Here is an 8929-nt window from a genome sequence, read left to right on the forward strand (position 1 = left end):
TCCAAATTTCAGCTGAATGCTAGCAGTGGCTAACGTTAGCTCACTAGCTCACTTCAGCGAACTGCCTTTTTCTTAGCGGTGTCTTGATTTTCTTAGGCGCAAGACAATCCCACCGCTGCCACCAATGTAGCCGAGGGTTTATCTTGCGCCTATACTGTAAAATATGACACGAGGATCGGTCTTCAACCAAATCGGCCAGTTCTTTATTCTCGTCTTTTTCCTCTTTAACCACAAAACATTGCTCAACATCTCTGCTTCCGTTTCCCCCTTCAAAACAAAACCCCGAAAACACACTTGAACATAGCTTTCAAATAAAAGTTTACAGTTGTTATGGTTTATATGCAGATTATAATCTGATCATAAAAATATGCAGACAACAGTTTATAAAACACCACACAACTTGATAGTGTTTTATTGTAATGTAACAAAATAGTTGATTAAAAAGATGATAATCATAAACATGAGTCAGGCTGAAGAGCTCGACCAGTTTAACTTTCATTAAAGCTTCTGAAATACTTGAAAATATTTACAAGTTACGCTACTTATTATTTACATGATCTGCGCTTGTCGGTCATGATCTTTTGTTCTCGTGAACGCCCGAATGAAACGTCACTTTAAATGTTGCCGCCGCAAAGGATTGTGGTCGGTATTATCTCTTATCCTTTTGTTAAGGATGGTCCAGTGGTTCCTAAGCTAAAGGAGCTAAGTTAGGAGGCATGAAGCTCCTTTCCTTTGCATTTAGAGATTCGACCGGCACTTATCATGGCGGGTCCGTGTACGTTTTGTTCGTTTGTTTTATCGTTCATTCGAGAATACGGAAATACGGAAAAACGGCCGTTTCTTCGTTTTCCGTTTCAAACCAAAAACGGGAAAACTGAAAACTACTTCCGGGTCCGTGTACGTTTTGTTCGTTTGTTTTATCGTTCATTCGAGAATACGGAAATACGGAAAAACGGCCGTTTCTTCGTTTTCCGTTTCAAACCAAAAACGGGAAAACTGAAAACTACTTCCGTTTTCTCGTTTTTGGCGTCTGAAACCAAAAACGAGAAAAGAGAGACGATTATTTTCATGTCAAAATAAAAGCCAGTAATATGTATTATTATTTACGGTCTTTTAATTCTCATTTACAGTCTTATATGATGCAAACACATCGCAGAGTAACGTTAGAAGAAGATTAATTAATAAATATGAATAAATACACCTGGTTAAGTTAGCAACAGTAGAGACTACAGGCAGTTTAATACATGTATATATGTGCACAGCAAGAATCAACTGTTCAATTAATCGCTGCATTTTTTTAATGCAACACAGTTCGTAATATAGTTTAATCAAGTAATTTGTGTGTGTGTAGAGTTGATCATATTTCATTGTTTTATCGTATTGTGCCGTTTCTTGAGTGAACACAGAGCAGAGCCTGTATGAGACCACAGTAACGGTTTACCTTTCTACCAGCAGGTGGCGCTATTTCATGTATTTACTTGTTATATGCGATTTTCTCTGTAGCTACTTGATGAGAAAACTCAACTGAAAGTTGTTCTCTGAATACTACTGTTGTTGAGTCACACAATGTCATTTTAGGACTTTTTCAGGCGGGAAGTTAGTTGTTTAAGCAGCAAATCTGTGGTCTGTTTGTCAAGAATCATCCGATTTAACCTTTTTAGTACGGAGCTTGTCGCCGGCGACATAAAGTCAAACGCAAACTGGACGCAAAGCTAATTTGACCGTAACTCCTTATTTACTTACGCCATCGACGTAAATACAACTGATTCTGAACGCTAAGAAGGTCCATTACGGTAATGGTGGAAAAAAAACAAAAAAAACATGTCTGTGGGGGTGGAAGTGAGCAGGTGCAGAGAATCAGGGGAGACACTTTGACTGGCATTTCACTTCTTTGGAAATAATATGTTGGCATTGTAAATAATAGTATTATAGTTTATGAGAGTTCTGCCACTTGCTGGCCCACCTAAACCCCTTAATAAAGGCCACTTTCATGTCCCCACAAACACACAGAAAGACAGTTGAAATGGACAGAAAGAAAGTTATTCTGGGAGGAATCAGTGTGCCTTTCTGGATGTGTGAGGAGTACAATAATGGGTCCTGTCTTCAGCTGGATGAAAACTGCTTCACGGAGATAAACAAATCTCAAAACGTTTGGACATGAACACATATGAAAGCCTATATAACACGGACACTCAATGCTTTGGGGAAACAAAACTGTTTGAGAAGATGTAAAATAGGTTAAATTTCATTCCGGTAATCTCAAAAGCTTCGCTCATGTTCATTTTCAATTGTTCAAAAGAGAAATATTATGGAAAGTCAACTACGTTTATTCTTATTAAACACGCATATAATTTACCTACCTGGTTGATTAATTTATTACAAATAAAAATCCTGCATTGAATGGTACAGAAGAGGTCAAAGGGCCAAGGTGAGAAGATATATAGTGTTGGTCAAAGGCTTTGGTCCAAATGCCATTGAGATACAACAAGTTTGACAAAATCTTACAAGAGCACAAACCAAATGAATTGTCTCTCTGTACTTCTACCATGTTACCTGTCTTGTGACCCCTCAGAGTGACCTCTGGAGCTGTAGGGATGCAGACCATCATGCTGTTACTGTTACTGTCATCACCAACATATAACTTGATCTGTTTTGACTCTGCTGTCAGTGTCTCAGCACCTCTGACTAAATCACATCATCTTAACGTAGCACTTTGGTCTCCAGAAGGATTCAGCTCTGTGTTGTGTGTGAACACTGTTTGAAGAGTTGACTGTATGACTTATGTTATCAAACTGAAACATGGAGAGCACAGCTACTCTCACACTTCTAAGATGTCTCACATAGTTTATAGTAGTCAAATGATTCTTAGACGTTGTTGCCTGTTTACAGCCGTATGTCTATATTTCTGCATGTACATTTAGATAAGTCATATTCATTGAATGTGTACACACCTAAAGCTGATTCTGATTATATAAATAATAATATATTAATTAAGGTAGTTTGCTGTTCCTGTGAAACTGAGCAACAAGGCCGTTGGGTTCCCCAGGTTACATGTCGGTTACTAAAACATTTACATCAGCCGGTCATATGACCTTGTTTAGCTCAGAGCAGCAGGTCATGACCGCAGAGCCACAGGTCATGACTTTGTTTAGCTGAGAACAGCAGGTCACAACCTCAGAGCAGGTCCTCACATTTTTATCTGAACCAATGACATCTGCACACTTCTAGATCAGCAAAGAAAGACAATCTTTGATATTTTTCTAATTCTGTATGTCAAACACAAGTTAAATACAGTACTCCCCAAAAAGCTCAGAAACCTTCAGAATTAGTGGTGGCTTTACGATTACATTCCTGTATTTGACTTGTGTTGCTGTATCTCAATTCTTCTGATTCTTCTGTCCAGTGTTATTGGATGGGAAATTCATTTTTATGAGACAGTGCCATGCTGGTTGGTCCAAAATGCAAAAGAGGAATGTTGCATTGGTTCCCAACCCAAGTCCAGTCTGACAGTCAGCATCCCTACAGCTGTCAATTCCAACTGTCCTGTATATTTGTGGGGACATGAAAGTGGCCTTTATTAAGGGGTGTAGGTGGGCCATCACGTGGCAGAACTCTCATAAACTATAATACTATTATTTACAATGCCAACATATTATTTCCAAAGAAGTGAAATGCCAGTCAAAGTGTCTCCTCTGATTCTCTGCACCTGCTCACTTCCACCCCCACAGACATGTTTGTTGCTGGTTTTTTTCCACCATTACCGTAATGGACCTTCTTAGCGTTCAGAATCAGTTGTATTTACGTCGATGGCGTAAGTATATGAGGCGTTATGGTCAAATTAGCTTTGCATCCAGTTTGCATTTTACTTTTTGTCGCCGGCGACAAGCTCCGTACTAAAAAGGTTAAATCGGATGATTCTTGACAAACAGACCACAGATTTGCTGCTTAAACAACTAACTTCCCGCCTGAAAAAGTCCTAAAATGACATTGTGTGACTCAACAACAGTAGTATTCAGAAAACAACTTTCAGTTGAGTTTTCTCATCAAGTAGCTACAGAGAAGATCGCATATAACAAGTAAATACATGAAATAGCGCCACCTGCTGGTAGAAAGGTAACCCTTTACTGTGGTCTCATACAGGCTCTGCTCTGTGTTCACTCAAGAAACGGCACAATACGATAAAACAATTAAATATGATCAACTCTACACACACAAATTACTTGATTAAACTATATTACGAACTGTGTTGCATTAAAAAAATGCAGCGATTAATTGAACAGTTGATTCTTGCTGTGTACATATATACATGTATTAAACTGCCTGTAGTCTCTACTGTTGCTAACTTAACCAGGTGTATTTATTCATATTTAATAATTAATCTTCTTCTAACGTTACTCTGCGATGTGTTTGCATCATATAAGACTGTAAATGAGAATTAAAAGACCGTAAATAATAATACATATTACTGGCTTTTATTTTGACATGAAAATAATCGTCTCTCTTTTCTCGTTTTTGGTTTCAGACGCCAAAAACGAGAAAACGGAAGGGTCCGTGTACGTTTTGTTCGTTTGTTTTATCGTTCATTCGAGAATACGGAAATACGGAAAAACGGCCGTTTCTTCGTTTTCCGTTTCAAACCAAAAACGGGAAAACTGAAAACTACTTCCGTTTTCTCGTTTTTGGCGTCTGAAACCAAAAACGAGAAAAGAGAGACGATTATTTTCATGTCAAAATAAAAGCCAGTAATATGTATTATTATTTACGGTCTTTTAATTCTCATTTACAGTCTTATATGATGCAAACACATCGCAGAGTAACGTTAGAAGAAGATTAATTAATAAATATGAATAAATACACCTGGTTAAGTTAGCAACAGTAGAGACTACAGGCAGTTTAATACATGTATATATGTGCACAGCAAGAATCAACTGTTCAATTAATCGCTGCATTTTTTTAATGCAACACAGTTCGTAATATAGTTTAATCAAGTAATTTGTGTGTGTGTAGAGTTGATCATATTTCATTGTTTTATCGTATTGTGCCGTTTCTTGAGTGAACACAGAGCAGAGCCTGTATGAGACCACAGTAACGGTTTACCTTTCTACCAGCAGGTGGCGCTATTTCATGTATTTACTTGTTATATGCGATTTTCTCTGTAGCTACTTGATGAGAAAACTCAACTGAAAGTTGTTCTCTGAATACTACTGTTGTTGAGTCACACAATGTCATTTTAGGACTTTTTCAGGCGGGAAGTTAGTTGTTTAAGCAGCAAATCTGTGGTCTGTTTGTCAAGAATCATCCGATTTAACCTTTTTAGTACGGAGCTTGTCGCCGGCGACATAAAGTCAAACGCAAACTGGACGCAAAGCTAATTTGACCGTAACTCCTTATTTACTTACGCCATCGACGTAAATACAACTGATTCTGAACGCTAAGAAGGTCCATTACGGTAATGGTGGAAAAAAAACAAAAAAAACATGTCTGTGGGGGTGGAAGTGAGCAGGTGCAGAGAATCAGGGGAGACACTTTGACTGGCATTTCACTTCTTTGGAAATAATATGTTGGCATTGTAAATAATAGTATTATAGTTTATGAGAGTTCTGCCACTTGCTGGCCCACCTAAACCCCTTAATAAAGGCCACTTTCATGTCCCCACAAACACACAGAAAGACAGTTGAAATGGACAGAAAGAAAGTTATTCTGGGAGGAATCAGTGTGCCTTTCTGGATGTGTGAGGAGTACAATAATGGGTCCTGTCTTCAGCTGGATGAAAACTGCTTCACGGAGATAAACAAATCTCAAAACGTTTGGACATGAACACATATGAAAGCCTATATAACACGGACACTCAATGCTTTGGGGAAACAAAACTGTTTGAGAAGATGTAAAATAGGTTAAATTTCATTCCGGTAATCTCAAAAGCTTCGCTCATGTTCATTTTCAATTGTTCAAAAGAGAAATATTATGGAAAGTCAACTACGTTTATTCTTATTAAACACGCATATAATTTACCTACCTGGTTGATTAATTTATTACAAATAAAAATCCTGCATTGAATGGTACAGAAGAGGTCAAAGGGCCAAGGTGAGAAGATATATAGTGTTGGTCAAAGGCTTTGGTCCAAATGCCATTGAGATACAACAAGTTTGACAAAATCTTACAAGAGCACAAACCAAATGAATTGTCTCTCTGTACTTCTACCATGTTACCTGTCTTGTGACCCCTCAGAGTGACCTCTGGAGCTGTAGGGATGCAGACCATCATGCTGTTACTGTTACTGTCATCACCAACATATAACTTGATCTGTTTTGACTCTGCTGTCAGTGTCTCAGCACCTCTGACTAAATCACATCATCTTAACGTAGCACTTTGGTCTCCAGAAGGATTCAGCTCTGTGTTGTGTGTGAACACTGTTTGAAGAGTTGACTGTATGACTTATGTTATCAAACTGAAACATGGAGAGCACAGCTACTCTCACACTTCTAAGATGTCTCACATAGTTTATAGTAGTCAAATGATTCTTAGACGTTGTTGCCTGTTTACAGCCGTATGTCTATATTTCTGCATGTACATTTAGATAAGTCATATTCATTGAATGTGTACACACCTAAAGCTGATTCTGATTATATAAATAATAATATATTAATTAAGGTAGTTTGCTGTTCCTGTGAAACTGAGCAACAAGGCCGTTGGGTTCCCCAGGTTACATGTCGGTTACTAAAACATTTACATCAGCCGGTCATATGACCTTGTTTAGCTCAGAGCAGCAGGTCATGACCGCAGAGCCACAGGTCATGACTTTGTTTAGCTGAGAACAGCAGGTCACAACCTCAGAGCAGGTCCTCACATTTTTATCTGAACCAATGACATCTGCACACTTCTAGATCAGCAAAGAAAGACAATCTTTGATATTTTTCTAATTCTGTATGTCAAACACAAGTTAAATACAGTACTCCCCAAAAAGCTCAGAAACCTTCAGAATTAGTGGTGGCTTTACGATTACATTCCTGTATTTGACTTGTGTTGCTGTATCTCAATTCTTCTGATTCTTCTGTCCAGTGTTATTGGATGGGAAATTCATTTTTATGAGACAGTGCCATGCTGGTTGGTCCAAAATGCAAAAGAGGAATGTTGCATTGGTTCCCAACCCAAGTCCAGTCTGACAGTCAGCATCCCTACAGCTGTCAATTCCAACTGTCCTGTATATTTGTGGGGACATGAAAGTGGCCTTTATTAAGGGGTGTAGGTGGGCCATCACGTGGCAGAACTCTCATAAACTATAATACTATTATTTACAATGCCAACATATTATTTCCAAAGAAGTGAAATGCCAGTCAAAGTGTCTCCTCTGATTCTCTGCACCTGCTCACTTCCACCCCCACAGACATGTTTGTTGCTGGTTTTTTTCCACCATTACCGTAATGGACCTTCTTAGCGTTCAGAATCAGTTGTATTTACGTCGATGGCGTAAGTATATGAGGCGTTATGGTCAAATTAGCTTTGCATCCAGTTTGCATTTTACTTTTTGTCGCCGGCGACAAGCTCCGTACTAAAAAGGTTAAATCGGATGATTCTTGACAAACAGACCACAGATTTGCTGCTTAAACAACTAACTTCCCGCCTGAAAAAGTCCTAAAATGACATTGTGTGACTCAACAACAGTAGTATTCAGAAAACAACTTTCAGTTGAGTTTTCTCATCAAGTAGCTACAGAGAAGATCGCATATAACAAGTAAATACATGAAATAGCGCCACCTGCTGGTAGAAAGGTAACCCTTTACTGTGGTCTCATACAGGCTCTGCTCTGTGTTCACTCAAGAAACGGCACAATACGATAAAACAATTAAATATGATCAACTCTACACACACAAATTACTTGATTAAACTATATTACGAACTGTGTTGCATTAAAAAAATGCAGCGATTAATTGAACAGTTGATTCTTGCTGTGTACATATATACATGTATTAAACTGCCTGTAGTCTCTACTGTTGCTAACTTAACCAGGTGTATTTATTCATATTTAATAATTAATCTTCTTCTAACGTTACTCTGCGATGTGTTTGCATCATATAAGACTGTAAATGAGAATTAAAAGACCGTAAATAATAATACATATTACTGGCTTTTATTTTGACATGAAAATAATCGTCTCTCTTTTCTCGTTTTTGGTTTCAGACGCCAAAAACGAGAAAACGGAAGTAGTTTTCAGTTTTCCCGTTTTTGGTTTGAAACGGAAAACGAAGAAACGGCCGTTTTTCCGTATTTCCGTATTCTCGAATGAACGATAAAACAAACGAACAAAACGTACACGGACCAGCCCGGAGTCCAATAGCACATGGGGAGCAGTGGTCAGGGGTTGACAGGACACGGGGCTGGAAGCGGCGCAGGCCGGGTGTGGGGACTCCAGAGGTGGGGCCTGTTCCGGTGTTTCCAGAGGCTGGGGCTGTACCAGGGGCCGGTTCCGGAGGCTGGGGCCGCTCAGGGGCATTGGCGTGAAACTGGCATCCGGAGTTGACCGGGGCGTTGTCGGGGAAGCAGAGGTGGAACACAGCATGGAAGCCGTGGCCAGGACCTAGGTTGACCGGGGCACCCACAAGGAGTCGGTGTCAAGAGATGGCCGGAAGCCAAACTGGAAACCCCGGGTTGGCAGTGGAAAGGGGGTGGCAGAAGCCCCCGCGGCTGGCCGAGCAGCACAGGGCTCCCTGACCCTACCTAAACCCGTGGCAATAGTTTGTAACACCTGCAGCGTCTCCTGGAAGCCTGCCGTACACTGGCAAGCATAGCACTTTTTTTCCAAATTTTAGACATTTATTGAGTCCAGTACATGTTACAAGGTTCATTCAAGAAAAAACTAAACAGAAACATTTTTCAGGTTCCCGTTACACATTGTACACAATATTTTACCAAATAATTTTTCCCACTTCAA

This window comes from Clinocottus analis, unplaced genomic scaffold (assembly GCF_023055335.1).
Source record: "Clinocottus analis isolate CAN_PGR_092001 unplaced genomic scaffold, fCliAna1.0.p SCAF_2, whole genome shotgun sequence".
NCBI lineage: Eukaryota > Metazoa > Chordata > Actinopteri > Perciformes > Cottidae > Clinocottus > Clinocottus analis.